The sequence below is a fragment of the Oncorhynchus nerka genome, linkage group LG24, assembly GCF_034236695.1.
Source record: "Oncorhynchus nerka isolate Pitt River linkage group LG24, Oner_Uvic_2.0, whole genome shotgun sequence".
Classification (NCBI taxonomy): domain Eukaryota; kingdom Metazoa; phylum Chordata; class Actinopteri; order Salmoniformes; family Salmonidae; genus Oncorhynchus; species Oncorhynchus nerka.
Window position 1 is genome coordinate 59414415 of NC_088419.1, and position 20468 is coordinate 59434882.

The window sequence follows — 20468 nt, forward strand, 5'->3', positions numbered from 1 at the left end:
ACTATATGTGCTTGCAGTGCTTTAAAACACTGCTGGATGGATCTGAAAGCCTTTAAACAGAGATCCCCACACACAAGCTGCTGTGGCCTTAAAAGCCTGCATCGCTTTGTAGTAGATTCAGCTCAGATCCAAGAGACAACTTCTGGGATACCCAGTCTGTCTGATCTCTGTTCAGACAGAGTGCATACTGGAAGGAGAGGCTTCAGCTCTGCCATTCTCCCCTCGTTTCAAACAGACTATTTGTCATCTCTGAAATAGAGCATTTGAAAAAATTCAACCTGCAGCCAGCCCCCACCCCGACTCCCTCCTATTTTCACTCTCAATTCCCCTGACTATGGCCAGCTACGATCAATAGCCTATTGATCAGCTCTCTCCATTTCCATTACACACAAGTGCCAAAAGAGCCAGCCATTCACAGCACTAAAACATATTTGGTGAGCATATGCCATTGTATGTCCTGTCAAATGTTCTTTCATATCACAAAATGTATGTAGACAGTAGGCTATAATGGCACATATTTATACATGCATACGTATTGCACATGTTCACTCCCTGTGCTGTTGGACGGTACAATGGTGAAAAACTTAACCAACTTAGTGGGATTACTGTTGTGTTGTGATGTACAGTGCCATGATGTTTCAACAGGCTAAAGTCCAGCCGTACAAAAGGTGGGAGCATCACCAGACACAGACTAATCCTTTCCCCTTTTTTCCTGCTAGTTAATTTATCTCCCCCTCCCACTCTCCTTCTCTCTTTCTCCTCTCCCTCTCTATAGACAATGCTACGGGCAAAATCAATACTCTCCAGAAAGAAACAGGCATATTTTTAGCCCCTTATTATATGAGCTGTAAGACGAAAACATGTTTGTGGGAAAGGAAGAAACAGCATGTCGGCTTATAAGGGAGAGGAGGAGAGCGAGGAGAGAGACAAAAGAAGGTGAAGAAGAGTGAGAGTGATGGTGAGGATGGAAGCGATAGTCTAATGGAGATGAATCAAACGAAGGTGGAGATAACAGGATGCGACTGTGAGAAAATGGCCGATGCCCCGAGCAGAGACTTGGCTGCATGGGAGGAGGAGAGGGTGGGCTATCTGGGCGGGGCCAGCAGAAACGGTGACCATATGATACCGAGCAGAGACTTGGCTGCATGGGAGGAGGAGAGGGTGGGCTATCTGGGCGGGGCCAGCAGAAACGGTGACCATATGATACCGAGCAGAGACTTGGCTGCATGGGAGGAGGAGAGGGTGGGCTATCTGGGCGGGGCCAGCAGAAACGGTGACCATATGATACCGAGCAGAGACTTGGCTGCATGGGAGGAGGAGAGGGTGGGCTATCTGGGCGGGGCCAGCAGAAACGGTGACCATATGATACCGAGCAGAGACTTGGCTGCATGGGAGGAGGAGAGGGTGGGCTATCTGGGCAGGGCCAGCAGAAACGGTGACCATATGATACTTGATGATGTTGTCAAATGTTTCCAGTAACTCGTGTGCTTTGTGATATCAATGGACTCAACAAACACATGAATTCCTATTAGATGTATCTGAATATTTTGTCAACTAGATATTGTTCTCTGACCATAGATGGCTTCGCATGCAGTCGTTTCCCACTCCAACTTTGCCAGTACTACACAGGGCACTCTGTAGCTCTGTGTATTTAGCGCTCACTCTATTCCATCCAGCTCAGTAACAACTCTCCTGCCAATGGCTTTCTGATTGACTCTCCCCTGGCCGTAGTAGGGTTAACCTCTATGCTGCTGTCTGTCAGTCTCCCTCCCACCTGCCTCCTTATTGGCCAGGGAGCCTCTGTTGATCAAACGATAAGTCCTCCAATTGGACAGATGAGCTCCAGGGGAAGGCAGGAATTGATTTATCGGTGGTATTAGGAGATCAATTAATCCCCATTGTGTGTGCCAGCACAGATAGTCGGCCGTGTCTTATTTGGTATGGCTTGTTTTCTGCTCAGCCAAGATAAGAGTCTGCAATCACTTCCTTCTATGAACAACAAATCAAACCGAATGGAATGGTGGGGTGAGGGCATGCAGCAGGTCCTCCCCAAGGCACCCAATTCTTAGCTAGTCATCAATAACAAAGACTTCCACAGAGAACAAATGCTTTCCATTCCCAGGCTGAAATGTCAGTGACACTAGGATGGAAATTTCATGTACATATATATCAACCTTGAATATTTATTTGGTATTATGCGCAAATCAGAAATCAGCAAATCACATACGGCAAAGGATGATTCTCAGGAGATGTTTGATGAGTTAGGTGCTAATGTTTGGTTATATCAGATACTATATGACTGAAACTCATATGATATTTCTGTTGCTATTACTGTCTCTTTCTCTGTCACACAGACACACAAACGACACCACAATCATTACCAGCACACTGAAAGACAAACAGGGTTGGTGGGGGGAGTAAGTTAAATGTGGATGGGCAGAAAGAGAAAGACAGAAAAGGAGGAATGGGGTTCAGTGATGTGTTGACTACCTGGAGAGGAGGGTGAAAAGGATGGGGAAGGGGGAGTGGGATGGGAGTGAGCGCTAATTCCTACTTTTCAGTTTAAATAAAGATTGGAGCTGGATAAAAGCCATTAAGGGAGAAATCAGACAGGGCATGCTATGTAGGACAAGAGCTGACTGCAGGGAGGTGAGTGGAGAGATCAATACTCAGTCGATGCGCTCAACACCAAGCTCTGCACAGACACACATACACTGGGGGAGATGTGCTACTGCTGGCCATGAGTAATTGCGAGTGTGTGTGTGTGTGTGTGTGTGTGTGTGTGTGTGTGTGTGTGTGTGTGTGTGTGTGTGTGTGTGTGTGTGTGTGTGTGTGTGTGTGTGTGTGTGTGTGTGTGTGTGTGTGTGTGTGTGTGTGCGTGATAGAAAGTCTGAGAGAGTATAACATTTAAAATTATAAGCTCTCTCATGAATTGGTGAATATTCAACATAGGGAGGGTGAACAGATTATAATTTGTAGTGATAAACGTATGAAAGTGGAATATTTGATAAGAGATTGAGAGGCGGACAGTTTTAGAGATGGATTTATTTGCCAAGGCAAGATACTGTTAAGAATGCTATATTTTTCAAAGGATCATCTCGAACCCCTCTCTGCAACTCAAAGCAGGAATATGACTGCAATCACTCTGCATTTTGCCTTTCTCTCCTCTCCCCCTCTCCTCTTTCTCTGGGTCACTCTCTCTCTCTCTCGCTCTCTCTCTCTCTGCTCTCACTCTGTAGAATTGATCGACTATGCCTTCTCAATCCATCTCTCCCTCTGTCGCTTAGCAACCAGTGCTCTATCGGGTGTGGAGGTTGGTAGTTTTAGAATGGGGGGGGGGGGTTAACAGCTTATTGTACATGGGTGAGCTTGTTGATATTGATGAATATTAGGATAACCTTTCCAATTTCTTTATTTCATGGAATAGCCTTACTTCTATAGTATTTTGCTTGACTGTTATGAGAGGAGTACCAAATGTAGCCTATACTGTACATTACAGGGGAACAGTAAACACATAATGAGTGACAACTTTGACAGTGTGATTTTCTGTCCATTTTATGAGACTGTGAATCAACAACAAAAATCCTATCCAGTCTGTGATGTCACTGCTCTTATTAAACATTGATATTGTTTATTTCATAAAGTGTTTAGGTGAAAGAAAGAAAACCTATGGATAATATTTAGAAATAAAGTGCAAGTTTGGAATCCCTTCATTCAATAAAATCCAGCAAGTATTTAGGATCTGGTAAATAAGAGAGTAATTAGGGCTCTATTCAATCCGCATTGCAGAAGTTCAACTTTACAACTTTAAAGGCAATGTTCCCACTTTAGCAGTGACTGCATTCACGGTAAACACTGCATATGTCGGCTCAATCTGAAATGACCTTTACATTTCTATAATTTCTATCATTTCTATGGCGGTACAGATTGAATAGAGCCCTTTAAGAGTGTGAAAAGGCTGTGTGGTATGAGGGGGACTTCAGGATGGAGAGAATACTCTAGGGACATTCATATCAGGAGGGAGGTGCACCTTATCCGCTGACTATGACTGAGATAGACATGGCAACTGTAATTCCATTTCAAGTCTAATTGGTAACAAACAAAGGTCTCAGTCGTCACTATCCCCCTGTGAGATAATAACCGTCATTATACACAACAAAAGTGTGCATTGGGAAATTGTTAGAAACTGGATGCCGTCTCCAGTTCATTTCCTTATCAGTTTAATAATGGCATCATTTTCATACAAAACCAACTAAGTTTGGTGATGATTTATAAAAAAGCAATATGTTACAAAATAGTTTAATTTGTGAGTTATGCAGTAATTTTGAGTTTTAGTTTCAACCTAGAATATAAGATTACAGATGATGGGTTCCTCCATAGGGTCATAAAACCCATTGCCTTCCTTAGTAAAGAATATGCGACATTAATTGCACAATCCTGACAAATCCGATATCATATAAATGTTGCCTATCATGTGCAGGGAAATGGGATGTGTTGTTTTGGAACATAGCATCAACTTTATTTATTTGTTTACTCATCAGAAAAAGGGGCGAAATGAAGTTCCTGGGATGATTCAATCAATCCACCCAATAAGATCGATGCTCTAGATAAGAATGTCGATGATGACATGCTATAGGCCTATCCAAACAGGGCTGTGGTTACGTAATACAAATACACACGCACAACAACAAAAAACATTTTAAAAGAGTTTTCATTTAGATCAAACACAAAACCACATTTAGATACAATGTCTGTTTTTTTTTTAAGTATAGTCACAAATCAATGTGTATATCCTGCATATCCCTTATAGCCACAGTCCCGACTGGTGGGAGTGCAATCTAAAAATGCATGTTCGATGTTCAGTGGCTCAAGCAGACTCACACTCACATGCACAGTAAAAGTACCACATTTTTTTAAAAAAAGCTATATTTTTTTAATTCGGCTGGCATAGCTCACATAGCAGAAGAAGAACATATCTGAAGTGTCGACAGGCGGCTAAATATTGGTTACATCATCAGTCATTACAAGTAGTGAGTAGACTCGTCAACAGTAAGACACCTTCTGGATATCACAACTGTATTTGGAAAATAACATCCGTGTTCATCTTATTATAAGCTTAGCCTTCTCGTACATGCCCTTCACAAATTCGAAATAGTCAACAATCAGATTAACACACTTTGATGATTTAACAAGTATTCCGTTCGGGCCAATGAAATCATTATATGTAGGCTATTTCTATATGCGTATTACTATTTACGCTTATGTCGTATCTACATGATGTAATAAGCGACCCTCTTATACATGTCAGTGTTAGGCAAAAGGAAATGAGTACACATGTTTTATTATGCTGTTATAACGCCTTATTTTTGTTATTATAAAATTAACTATATTATTATTATTATTAAAAAATGTGCCATTATATAATTTATTAAATACGAATCAAGGTATTAATACCAAAAACAATGTTTTCAAAATAAAATATTTTATTTCAGGTTGTGTTTTATTTGTTAAGTGTAGCCCACAGTGGATGTTTATGTTTTCCCTCTAAGCAATTCATCTTAAAAATGAAACTCCTCTCTGATCAGGCTGATTAATAGGATGCCAATAAACATCCCTGGCATGGCTAAATATATAGATTATCGATAGATTCAGAGCTGTAAAGAATCATTACTTTTCTTATTGTTTTTGGGGCAACCGAAAACTTTTACTGTCTCACCTTACATTACTTAGTGTATATCTTAGGCTACGTCATATAAGTAAATTATGCATACATGTCAAATCCAAATTACATCATCCGAGTAAAACCAACCATAGTGTCCCTAAGCATTCTAGGCCCTATCCTGCCTGCCAATTGATCAGAATTCGGGATAGAGCTATATGGCGCCAGTGCTATTGTTCACCGCAAATCCTCGATTGCAGGACGCTTTCAAACGCAAACGTACCTAAATAATCATTTATGACAACACACTAATATTTCTTAACAAACTGAACGCAAACGCTTTACAAAAACTGAAATTCAATGAGAGCAAGTGCTTTCACACATGTACAAATTCAACTATTATACAATGGTAGAAATGTAGAAAAACTAAATATTTTCAAGATATGATCCTTTAAGCCACATTATTTTACAAGCAAAAAACAACATTACTTTAAAAAAAACTTGAGCATGGACAATATAGATTATACAACATAAGCCTATAATATTGATTACTTGAGTGTCCCTGCAGAGTGACTGGCCCGTTGTTTTGAAGGTAAAACATTAGCGTCGGTACAGGCCTATGTGCTGATGTGTGAAAAGAATATATTGACCAAAAAATAGAAAGAGAGAGTGAGAGAAACGGAAAGAGAATGGTTATCCGGGGAAGCAGTTGTCAATGTGTTTCATTTGTCGCACGTTGAGATATATGAGGACATTCCAGCACAATACAGAAATGCAAAACAGATAGCCAGTTTGAAATAATACAAAATAGCCAACTAAAATAAACTAGGCCTATTCTAAATTATTATGACATTTCAGAATCAGGACACATGACATAATGCTACACAAACACTGAGTATAAGAAACATTAAGAACACCTCTTTCCATGACATAGACTAACATGGTGAATCCAGGAGAAAACTATGATCCCTTGTCACTTGTCACTTGTTAAAACCACTTCAATCAGTGTAGATGAAGGAGAGGAGACAGGGAATCTATTTCCTGCAGTCAAATTACCTAGTGGCCTCATGGGTGGAATGTTATTAATATTTTTCATAATTTCACAATTAATCAAATAATGTATATGTTAAATCGCCGAAAATCCTGTGTTTCTATGTCAAACAGTTGTGTTATATTTCAGTCTTCTGTGATGTATATAATATTTCAACTATATATCTGACATGGTACAGGTGTCTTCCTTTTTAATGCCCATAACCATGAGTGTGAGGTGTACACTTTAGTTTCAAAGAAGATTTGTTTACATCTACCAAGAACGCTGATTTAGCCAACTGCAGTAAAAGGTTAAAGAAGGATTTTTAAGCCTTGAGACATGGATTGTGTTTGTGGCCATTCAGAGGGTGAATGGGCAAGATAATATTTAAGTGCCTTTGAAAGGGGTATGGTAGTAGGTGCCAGGCGCAGGACTGGCTTAATGCAGGGGTTTTACCGGGGCTGAAGCCTCTGGGCCCAGGAGGCAACAAAAATATATATAAATAAAGGAACTGTATCCAGTATATAATTGTATGTACAGTATATAATATATATATATATATATATATATATATATATATATATATAGAGAGAGAGAGAGAGAGAGAGAGAGAGAGAGAGATGAAGTCGGAAGTTTACATACATGTACACCTCAGCCAAATACATTTAAACTCCGTTTTTCACAATTCCTGACACTTAATCCTCGTAAAAATTCCCTATCTTAGGTCAGTTAGGATCACCACTTTATTTTAAGAATGTGAAATGTCAGAATAATAGTAGAGAGAATATGTTATTTCAGCTTTTATTTCTTTCATTGCATTCCCAGTGGGTCAGAAGTTTACATACACTAAATTAGTATTTGGTAGCATTGCCTTTAGATTGTTTAACTTGGGTCAAACATTTCAGGTAGTCTTCCACAAGCTTCCCACAATAAGTTGGATGAATTCTGGCCCATTCTTCCTAACAGAGCTGGTGTAACTGAGTCAGGTTTGTGGGCCTCCTTGCTCACACATGCTTTTTCAGTTCTGCCCACACATTTTCTATAGGATTGAGGTCAGGGCTTTGTGATGGCCACTCCAATACCTTGACTTTGTTGTCCTTAAGCCATTTTAACACAACTTTGGAAGTATGCTTGAGGTCATTGTCCATTTGGAAGACCCATTTGCAACCAAGCTTTAACTTTCTGACTGATGTTTTGAGATGTTGCTTCAATATATCCACATCATTTTCTTTCCTCATGATGCCGGCTATTTTGTGAAGTGCACCAGGCCCTCCTACAGCAAGCACCAACACAACAATGATGCTGCCACCCCCGTGCTTCACGGTTGGGATGGTGTTCTTCGGCTTGCAAGCATCCCCCTTTTTCCTCCATACATAACGACGGTCATTATGGCCAAACAGTTCTATTTTTAGTTTCATCAGACCAGAGGACATTTCTCCAAAACGTGTGATCTTTGTCCCCATGTGCAGGTGCAAACCGTAGTCAGGCTTTTTTATGGCGGTTTTGGAGCAGTGGCTTCTGCCTTGCTGAGAGGCCTTTCAGGTTATGTCGATATAGTACTCGTTTGACTGCGGATATAGATACTTTTGTACCTGTTTCCTCCAGCATCTTCACAAGGTCCTTTGCTGTTGTTCTGGTATTGAGTTGCACTTTTCGCATCAAAGTACGTTCATCTCTAGGAGACAGAACGCGTCTCCTTCCTGAGCGGTAGGACGGCTGCGTGGTCCCATGGTGTTTATACTTGCGTACTATTGTTTGTACAGATGAACGTGGTACAATCAGGCATTTGGAAATTGCTCCCAAGGATGAACTAGACTTGTGGAGGTCTCCAAATTTTTTTCTGAGGTCTTGGCTTATTTCTTTTGATTTTCCCATGATGTCAAGCAAAGAGGCAATGAGTTTGAAGGTAGGCCTTGACATACATCCACAGGTACACATCCAATTGACTCAAATTATGTAAATTAGCCTATCAGAAGCTTCTGAAGCCATGACATCATTTTCTGGCATTTTCAAAGCTGTTTAAAGACACAGTCAACTTAGTGTATGTAAACCTCTGACCTACTGGAATTGTGATGCGGTAAATTATAAGTGAAATAATCTGTCTGTTAACAATTGTTGGAAAAATGACTTGTGTCATGCACGAAGTCGATGTCCTTACCAACTTCCCAAAACTATAGTTTGTTAAGTTAACAAGAAATTTGTGGAGTGGTTGAAAAACGAGTTGTATTGACTCCATATGTAATCTTCCGGCTTCAACTGTATATACAGTATATATATTTTTTTACTGCAACCATCAATGGCAGGATGATTCAGGATCCAGCTCTCCTGCTGCTGCCTGCTGATGCTCTGCTAACTGCCAGATGGGGAGAGTAGAAGAGATAGGGGGCACACATGGGTAACTGCCTTGATTGGGTAACTATTCATAAAAAATCTAAATAAACTGCCTAATAAATACATGTGACTGGTCAATTGTGTGAGTTAGGGGCTGGGCTCAAGCCCATAAGGGGACCAAGAGGCAAAACAAATATATATCAAATGTTTTATCTAACCACAGAAGCCACAGGATTCCGCTCTCAATGTTCTAAATACACCAGAGGGTCAATAGATTTCCCCCCAAAATAACTGTGAATTACATTTTATCACAAGTGCATACAGGTAACTGACAAAATAAAGGAAACACCAACATAGTGTCTTAATGTGTGCTTGAGCACCATGAGCTGCCAGAACAGCTTCAATGCGCCTTGGCATAGATTCTACAAGTGGACCTAAACCATGCCATGAAAATGCACACCCTAACATACTACTTGTATCCCTCATTTACTCAAATGTTTCCTTTATTTTGGCAGTTACCGGGTGCGTACGGTTGGGAAGTCCACAATTTGGCCAGCATGCGAGCCAAATATACAGCTTGTTGCATTGTGGCCATATACATATAATCCATAGAAGGGTTTTGTAACCTCATGCCCTGGCAATTTTACTATTAAACTTATGGGAAAACTAGCAATCAGTCAGTCCTGATTTGAATGAAAACTGCCATCTATGGATTAGGCTTACATTTCTGTGGTTAGTTGTGGGCTTGTCTTTTGCAAATTTCAAAATACAATCACGGGAAAAACATACTGTTTGCAAAACAAATGCCGACAGCTGAAAAGAGAAGACTAATATGTCTGTAGAATCCAATATTTAAAAAAAAAAATCTTAACTCCCATTTTTTTTAGAACAGAAACACTGTTTTTCAAAATACCTCATCTTGAGACAGGTTATTGCCAAGACATCTGCCATCACCATGAGTAGCCTATGGCTTCATCTTCATCATTAGGTGAGTCAGTGTGCCATTTGAAATTGTATTTAATAGCTGACTGTAGTATATATATATATATATATATACAGTACCCGTCAAAGTTTGGACACACCTACTCATTCAAGGGTTTTTCTTTATTTTACTATTTTCTACATTGTAGAATAATAGTGAAGACAATAAACTATGAAATAACACATGGAATCATGTAGTGGAGGCCAGGTCATCTGATGCAGCCCTCCATCACTCTCCTTCTTGGTCACATAGCCCTTACACAGCCTGGAGGTGTGTTTTGTCATTGTCCTGTTGAAAAACAAAATGATAGTCCCACTAAGAGCAAACCAGATGGGATGGCGTATTGCTGCAGAATGCTGTGGTAGCCATGCTGGTTAAGTGTGCCTTGAATTCTAAATAAATCACAGACAGTGTCACCAGCAAAGCACCCCCACACCATCACACCTCCTCCTCCATGCTTCACGATGGGAACCACACTTTCGAAGATCATCCGTTCATCTACTCTGTGTCTCACAAAGACAAGGCAGTTGGAACCAAAAATCTCAAATTTGGACTCATCAGACCAAAGGACAGATTTCCACAAGGTGGCAGGTAGCCTAATGTGTAGAGCATTGGGCCAGTAACCGAAAGGTTGCAGGATTGAATCCCCAAGCTGACAATGTAAAAATCAGTTGTTCTGCCCCTGAACAAGGCAGTTAATCCACTGTTCCCTGATAGGCAGTCATTGTAAATAAGAATTTGTTCTTAACTGACTTACGTAGTTAAATAAAGGTTAAATAATATTGCTCATGTTTCTTGGCCCAAGCAAGTCTCTTCTTGTTACTGGTGTCCTTTAGTACTGGTTTTCTTGCAGCAGTTTGACCATGAAGGCCTGATTCACACAGTCTCTTCTGAACAGTTGATGTTGAGATATGTCTGTTACTTGAACTCTGTGAAGCATTTATTTGGGCTGCAATTTCGGAGGCTGGTAACTCTAATGAATTTATCCTCTGCAGCAGAGTTAACTCTGGTTCTTCCTTTCCTGTGGTGGTCCTAATGAGAGCCAGTTTCATCATACCACTGGATAGTTTTTACGACTGCACTTGAAGAAACTTTCAAAATTCTTGAAATGTTCCGGATTGACTGACCTTCATGTCTTAAAGTAATGATGGACTGTTGTTTCTCTTTGCTTATTTGAGTTGTTCTTGCCATAATATGGACTTGGTATTTTACCCAGTAAGGCCATCTTCTGTATACCACCACTACGTTGTCACAACACAACTGATTAACTCAAACCCATTAATTAAGAAGGAAATAAATTCCACAAATGAACTATTAACAAGGCATGCCTGTTAATTGAAATGCATTCCAGGCAACTACCTCATTAAGCTGGTTGAGAGAATGCCAAGAGTGTGCAAAGCTGTCAACAAGGCAAAGGGTGGCTACTTTGAAGAATCTCAAATAAAACATATATTTGTATTTGTTTAACATGATTCCATATGTGTTATTTCATAGTTTTGATGTCTTCACTATTATTCTACAATGGAGAAAATAGTTTTAAAAAACAACAACCCTGGAATGAGTAGGTGTGTCCAAAGTTGACTGGTACTGTATACATTGCCTACTAATATTGTACAATCTGTGTGTCGCTTCATTGACCTGGCTATTGTTTGTTTGAATTCAAGACCAGATTGATCTCAGTTTGTCTGTGTCAGAGTAGCCACTCATTTCTGTAATTTGTGTGGTATTAAAAAAAAGATTCAGCTAATGTCATATAGCATATAATTGACGTTGAAACGCATGAAATCCATTTTTTAAAAGGCAATTGTTTTCCTGATCCTGCTAACAAATGTTCCACATGTGTGGAAATCCTATATTTCCATGTGTGGAAATATATATTTAAAAAAACAAAGCCCTGGGGCCTATGATTTCTTAATCCGGCCCTGTCCAGGCGCACTGGTTTGTGTCAAGAACTGCAAAGCTGCAGTGCTTGTATCAATAATGGTTCACCACCCAAAGAATATGCAGCCAACTTGACACAACTGTGGGAAGGATTGGAGTCAACATTGGCCAGAATCCCCGTGGAACACTTTCGACACCTTGTAGAGTCCATGTACCGACTGATTGAGACTGTTCTGAAGGGGGGGGGGGACTAAACGGTGTTCCTAATGTTCAGTGTATACGGGATCATTGACACATATTGATGGTAGTGATACACACACACACACACACACACACACACACACACACACACCAAGATTCATAGACACACACAGACTTACTTAAAGTAGAGCTAGTCAAACAACCGAGTTTCTGAGCTTCTCACACCCAAGGCCACCTAGCATCTGAGGCTCTGTGGCATTGCAGAGTGCTCCATCCCGCTGACTTGCTCAGAGGCCTGATCAATGCAACATTACTAAACACCGGTACTTAACTATTGCCAATAGCCAGATCCAAGTAAATATACTTTAGAATACATTAGCGTGATCCATCAGCGATGGAGTCTTTCAAGAAGCCATGAAAAGATTAGTCTGTCTCTATATCGAGTGATTTTTTTAAAGACTCGAAAAAATAGAGTTTGTGTGAGGACTTGTACGAATTCTCTTTCATTGGTTTTAAACAGCTAATGTGGTCAAGAATTTTATGTAGGCCTAATACAGTACAAGCAAGAAAACAAACGTTCAAATCTCTTTGAGGAAACAAAAACAAAAACCTATTTCAATGTTAATTTTCGTACTATTTATTTGTGCATAAAAACACTATATGCCAATATTTTTCCAAACAACATGCAGACTTTGTTAACTAATTATTTTAACATGGTATTACAAAAACAGGTGCGCTAAATGTTGTCGTTTGTGAATACAGAAATCAATCATCCCTAGTCCTTAATATAATAATAATAATAAGACGATCAAATCCGTTAAAAAGTGTTCATATTAGCATTAGTGTATTAGTCTATTCCAAAAATAAAACTGGTGGAGATGTTAACAACAAAACCCTCGACACATTATAGTAAATTGTTTTTGAAATAATATAGACTAATATTTCTCATATTTGTGAAGGTCTAACAGAGAGCCAGAGAATAAATCCTTACATTTTTTGATGACGAAACTCGTTTGGTAATCTGTTCTACTTAACAACAGGTGCTACAAAAAATAATAGTGTAAGGCACTATATCTCACAGAGGGGGATAAAAGTTGTTTATTTCCTACCAGTCTGCGTCTGTAAGTCTGTTATTAACCGGAGTATGTAGGCGGTAGCAGCACCAGCGTGGCTGAGTAAAGTCGGTGCCAGTGTGGTGCTGAAGCCCTACCGACCTACCCGCTGTTAATAATGTGAAATAAATGTCTGGGCCCCGCGCATCGCCCCTCTCACACCGCATATATCGACAACGTTAATATTTCATATTGTATTTGCCATAGGATATGCTTATTTGGACATTCGAAAACCGTAGATTAAAATACAAATCAAAACCAAGCTCTAGGCCAATACATATAGATTTTGAAGAATGAGGGGGGTGAGGCATCGTTTGCATGCAAATATGAACTGTGCACACAAGCTGCAGGTGCATGAAATAACTTGGCCAACATTATTTAACCAAAGCAAAATATATGGACATGTACTTATTAAAACCAAGTGTGCGCGTGTGTCCAAAAGATCATTCGATTATATTATGTTAAATAAGCTACAATTGATGGCCCAGAACACAGTCGTTTCAACAGCTTTTGAAAATAAAACTACAGTAACAACTAAGTTTAACATCGATTTGAAACGAGAGGGTATAACGAACAAGAAACTGGACAGGGTTATTTCGATCACTAGCCTAACATCACATTTTGGTGATATAAAAATTATAAAACTATACACTGTAAAAACGTTTAATCTTGAGTTTCGATGTGTATTACACCCGTGTGAATTACCAGCGAAGGAGGACGAAAGTTAACATATATCACAGGGCCGACCAATAAGGTTCACTGCGCGGAGCTGACGGATTCGCTGCAGGGTCGAGTAATTCATTTTCGATGAAAGTGGTTGCAGGGATCAATAGAGGGACATTAACCCACGCGAACACTGTTGTTTCCCTGATGCCACCGGTGGCATCATCGACTGGCGAGCAGCAAGGCACTATTTTACAATCAGGGGACTCATAAAGTGGTGTTAGCTAGGGCTAGCACCTAATCGTAATTTACTTTAATTAAAGTACATGCCTAACTTGGGTAGAACTATAATTTTTCATAACATTTTGTCCGTCCTGAAGTGTATGCAAAATAAATACATAATATCCTCAATACAGCAGGCGTAATATCTGCAAAACAAGTCAAAATAGTTTAGACGGGCCAATATACCTACTTATTATAACACACACACACACACACACACACACACACACACACACACACACACACACACACACACACACACACACACACACACACACACACACACACACACACACACACTTCGGGTCAAATAAACGAATTTCTTAAAATTGGTGGGGATTTTCTGTGTGCTGTAGACCATAGGTTTTCATTTTATAAAGCCTATTACACACGACTTCACATTTCCATGTGTTGTGTATATGTGGAGATGCCATCTCATGATGCTGTCCTCGACAGCCCAAACTACTATTATAAATATAGGCCTACACATGCTGTGTTTACACAGGCAGCCCAATTCTGATATATGTTCCACTAATTGGTATTTTCACTAGTCACATCAGATCTTTTTACATCAGATATTTTCAGAGCTGATCTAATTGGTCAAAAGACCACTTACTGAAAAAAAGATCAGAATTGGTCTGCCTGTGTGAACGCAGCCATGTGTACAGGAAAGGCATATAGGGCCTACAAACTAGAATGGACTCGCACACATTTTACGCATGTGTAACCCTGTGTTACTTTTGTAATATCATAGTGGAGTTGATAATAACAGTATTGCGCTATCGTAAAATTGTGCGCTGTCCCTTTAAGATCTCTCTGTTTTCAACCAGAATTTGCGCGAGTCGTTAATTATTCTATGGCTGCTGCTTTATCCAGACGTGTCCTGTATTACTCGCAGAAGTATTCATGTGGAATGTTTTGTGAACGTGTTTGGAGCTACTGTTTTAGTCATATGGAACTCTGTTACTAGGTGAATTGTGGATACCTGCACATCATACACCATTGCTGTTATATAGCACTATATTGGATTACTCCAATATGGTATCCTTCCGCGCAGCAGAATACATTCCGAGTAATGATTTCAGATTAGTCCCGTACTTGGTAGTGCTGCGGCTGCGATTGACCCCCTTAAATATACGTAACGCACTACTTCCACATCTTTCAATTCTCAGCTCATTCCAGAGAGTTTTCGGTTGGTAAGAGCTCTATGTTAAGAGTGTACCCATAAGTATACCCGCAACTATTAAATAGCTTGCCAGCTAGCTAGCCTCCGCATCTGAGTGCACTGCTGTCCCCCATTCGGGTTGTCCTGATCTATCTGGTGTCACCAGAACCGTTATTTTGCATTCGGGCTCCGCGCCTACCCCACAAGATCGGGAGACTGTGTAGTTCTGTGTATGTTTCGCTCTGGCGGACTTTCCTGAGAGCAAGCAAGGTGACGCAAGGCGCACCACGCTTTCCTCTCTCACAGGGTACAGCAATCTTGCCTAGACTCTTGTGTTCCACAGTGAACGAACTATGCAAAGTGAGAGGTGACCATTGCAGGACTAAGCGCAAAGTTATGAACACGCTTTCCCCTTAAGTCCTACCTACCTGAACCCCCGCGTGTGAAGCAAAAAATAGCTATGAACGTTGCATGAGTTACAGGCGACCTACATGTACAAAGCAAGACAAATTATTTTAACACATATCTTATATTTAACAGAGTTAGAGTGCAATTCCCCTTCGCGGCCAGGCAGTACACATTCCATTTACATCTCCTTCAGACAGTGTATGAGACAAAGGCTGATACTGTAGGTCAGTAGTAACTTGACTACTATACAGTATTCTGTTACACTATTTTACAGTACAGACAGTAACTATATTAGTTTCCTTTGGAAACACATCTCAGCTCTATTACACTGAGAGTTTCAGTGTGTCGCTGGGTTTACTATAGTTCTGTTGGACTACTTTACAGTAAGGACAGTAACTATTCTGGTTTCCAGTGGATCCTAGTTTTCCTTGGAAACTTTACTTTTCAGCTATATTACTCTGCGGTATTGCACAGTGTGCATCTGGGTTCACTATAGATTTTCTGTTGCACTACTTTACAGTACAGATAGTAACTATATTATACTGACCAACAATATAAACGCAACATGCAGCAATTTCAAATATCTTATGACTTATAGATCATATAAGGAAATCAGTCAATTGAAATAAATATATTAGGCCCTAATCTATGGATTTCACATGACTGGGAATACAGATATGCATCTGTTGGTCACAGATACCTTTAAAAATATGAGCCTCAGGATCTCATCACGTTATCTCTGTACATTCAAATTGCCATAGATTAAATGCAGTTGTGTTCGTTGTCTGTAGCTTATGCCTACCCATACTATAACCCCACCTCCACCATGAGGCACTCTGTTCACAACGGTGACATCAGCAAACTGCCAAGAAATGAACAATTCAGCTTTGGTGGACATTCCTAGAGTCAGCATGGCAATTGCACGCTCCCTCAAAACTTGAGACGGCTCTGGCATTGTGTTGTGTGACAAAACTGCTCATTTTAGAGTGGCCGTTCCCAAGCACAAGGTGCACCTGTGTAATGATCATGCTGTTTATTCAGCTTCTTGATGTACCACACCTCTCAGGTGGATGGATTGTCTTGACAAAGAAGAAATTCTCACTAACAGGGATTTACACAAATTTGTGCACAACATTTTAAAGAAATAAGCTTTTTGTGCGTATGGAGCATTTCTGGGATCTTTTAATAGCAACTCATGAAACACTGTACATGTTGCGTTTCTATTTTTGATCAGTTTCCATTGGAAACTCAAATTACAAATCTATTACACTGCTGTTTTTCACACAGTGAGTAGCTGGATTGGTGCTCAATACTGTTACTGTTTACTTTACGATGCATACAGTCAGTGGCGAATCGTCATTCAGGCCAGGTGGGGCAGAGCCCCACATTTTTAGCAAAAAATATATACAAATTAAAAATAGCTTTTTGGAAGGGGGCTTGCCTATTTTGCATGTTATTTTGGCAATAATACGTGTCACATATCAGTTTGCAAACAATGTTGTCACGCCCTGACCTTAGCTATCCTTTTTATTCTCTATGTTTGGTTAGGTCAGGGTGTGACTCAGGTGGGAAATCAGAGGCAGCTGTCTATCGTTGTCTCTGATTGGGGATCATGTATAAGTTGTCATTTTCCTTTTGGGTTTTATGGGATCTTGTTTTATTTTTTGTGTCTGTACCTGACAGAACTGTTCGCTTTCGTTTTTTGTCTTTGTTATTTTTTGGTGTCATCAATTAAAACACGATGTACGCCTACAATGCTGCGCCTTGGTCTCCTTCTACAAACGAGAGCCGTTACAAATGTACCGAATTATATATATCATTGAGTTAATAAAGCCGCATACAAACATGGTCTCTTTTTTGTTTTCTTGAGTAAGGCAGCTCCAAAATGTAGGTGTTTCAACCTAGTTCAGCACTTTCTGTGGTGTTGGGGCAAGCCAGCAGAAAATATGGAGCATTGCGCCATTATTGGCTCAGTGTTCTGTCACTCATGGGGACACTACGTCACCGCCAAGTCTAAGGGTAGACTTAAAAAATTCTAGCGCCTTGGGTGCTGCCATATAGTTACATTAGAGGTGCCCATCCAAGAAGGCTCAAGGTCATTGGCCACAGATAAAATGATGTCAAATCACGTTACATCTACAGTAGCTTTGATTGGACTGATCATGTCAACATCATACTTTCAAAATTATCAAACTAGCAGTCATCATCATGAGTCAAGTCCGACAATTTACTGGCAAATCTTTTTTAATCCTTGTCATATGAAGAGAAATTATAGATAAAACGTATCGGTGCTCATCGGCCATTGGACATAAACATTACACAACAAGTTGGAAATTGCAAATTCAACAATGAGTGGTTTGGAAGGAATTAGTGGCCAACTGCAAGCATTGCAAAGCAATCATTAGCCTGCTATTCAGTGGAATGGCTGTGGCTGGGTGGTCCCAAGTCTAAGATGAATTAACATCTATGGGATCAGTGTTGCTAAACCGGGATGGTTGTTGCTAATGTGACTAGAATGATGTAAGTAAAAGCCAACTTTCCAGGACATAGACATGTCTTATATTGTCAGAAAGCTTAAATTCTTGTTATTCTAACTGCATTGTCCAATTCACAGTAGCTATTACAGTGAAAAAAAATACCATGCTATTGATTGAGGAGAGGGCACAACAACAGAACATTTTTATCACAGCAACTGGTTTGAGCAACATTCACCTCTGAAGGTATAATAACGTACTTACAATCATTAATCTTGCTCTGATTGTCTTCCTGAGGGTATAAAATGAGAGAGATAAAACAATATTTTAAAAAAAAAGCTCAAATGTAGCATAGTTTTGTTTGATAAAATCATTTTTTATATTCAAATGTAGGAACTGGGGTCTACAGTTTGACCCCACCGCTGTCTCTGGCTCCCCACCCACCCACCCCGCCCGGCCATCTAGATGTGTGAAAATTAGTGTATAAGCTAATGATCCATCATGTATGACATTTCTTGGAGTGTGTAAACTAGATTTATTTTATTACCATAGCATTTTTGTATGTTCTCTATAGTTATGTACTTGAAATGTGTCAATTGTCCAATTAGGGCAAACTTCTAACAGACTTTATACAAAAAATAGTGTAGTAATGTAATACCTCACTGAATCAGTCTGAAACCTTGCACACACACTGCTGCCATCTGGTGGCCAAAATCTAAATTGCGCCTGAACTCCTACCTGATTATATTGCCTTTCTCTTGCATTTCAAAGATGATCAAATTCGTTTTAGGCGAAAATTTAAACAAGGGTCCGATCCTTAAGAGGTTTTTAGGGTCTCTTTAAGGGTCTCTTTTGGCCATATTGTCAATGAAGCATGTTTGTGACGCGCTCAAACCAATTTAACTCGGAACTGCAAAATCTGACTTTAGTGAGTTCTAGACAACCTGGAACTAGGGAAAAACAAGCTACAACTGGGAAAATAAGTTTTGAACTTTCATCCAATTCGCTATTGTAAATTGGCTACGACCTGAAGATCACTGACGTCATGATGATTCAACCTTTTTTTCAGAGTTCACAGTTGTCTTGAAAGCAACACAAACCCAGAGAATGCCAGACTTTGATGACAGAGTTTGATGATCAAATTTCCCAACAAAGGACCGCCGCGCCACCTTCCTGTTCAAGTGAGCACAGCACAACAAGGTGACAGCAACTGCCCGAGTTACACCAGGAACACACAATCCCTCCATCAGGGCTTAGACTGTCCACAAAAGGCTGAGAAAGACTGGCTTGTAGGCCTGTTGTAAGGCAGGTCCTCACCAGACATCACCGGCATCACGTCGCCTATGGGCACAAACCCACCGTCGCTGGACCAGACAGGACTGGCAAAAAGTGCTCTTCACTGATGAGTCGAGGTTCTGTCTCACCAGGGGTGATGGTCGGATTTGCGTTTATAGTTGAAGGAATAAGCTTTACACCGAGACATGTACTCTGGAGCGGGATCGATTTGGAGGTAGAGGGTCCGTCATGGTCTGGGGCGGTGTGTCACAGCATCATCGGACTGAGCTTATTGTCATTGCAGGCAATCTTAACTCTATGCGTTACAGGGAAGACATCCTCCTCCCTCATGTGGTACCCTTCATGCGGGCTCATCATGACATGACCCTCCAGCATGACAATGCCACCAGCCATACTGCTCGTTCTTTGTGTGATTTCCTGCAAAATAGGAATGCCAGTGTTCTGCCATGGCCAGCGAAGAGCCCGGATCTCAATCCCATTGAGCACGGCTGGGACCTGTTGGATCGGAGGGTGAGGGCTAGGGCCATTCCTCCAAGAAATATCCGGGAACTTGCAGGTGCCTTGGTGGAAGAGTGGGGTAACATCTCACAGCAAGAACTGGCAAATCTGGTGCAGTCCATGAGGAGGAGATGCACTGCAGAACTTCATGCAGCTGGTTGCCACACCAGATACTGACTGTTACTTTTGATTTGACCCCCCCCCCTTTGGTCAGGGACACATTATTCAATTTCTGTTAGTCACATGTCTGTGGAACTTGTTCAGTTTATGCCTCCGTTATTGAATCTTATTATGTTCATATAAATATTTACACATGTTAAGTTTGCTGAAAATAAACGCAGTTGACATTAAGAGGACATTTATTTTTTTGCTCAGTTTAGCTAGGTGTCATCATCTAAAATAACCCTAATTTATAAGACAGTTCTTATTTGATTAATGGTGGTCGGACCCATCTATGTGAAGCTAGACACAGTAAGAATTAGCCAC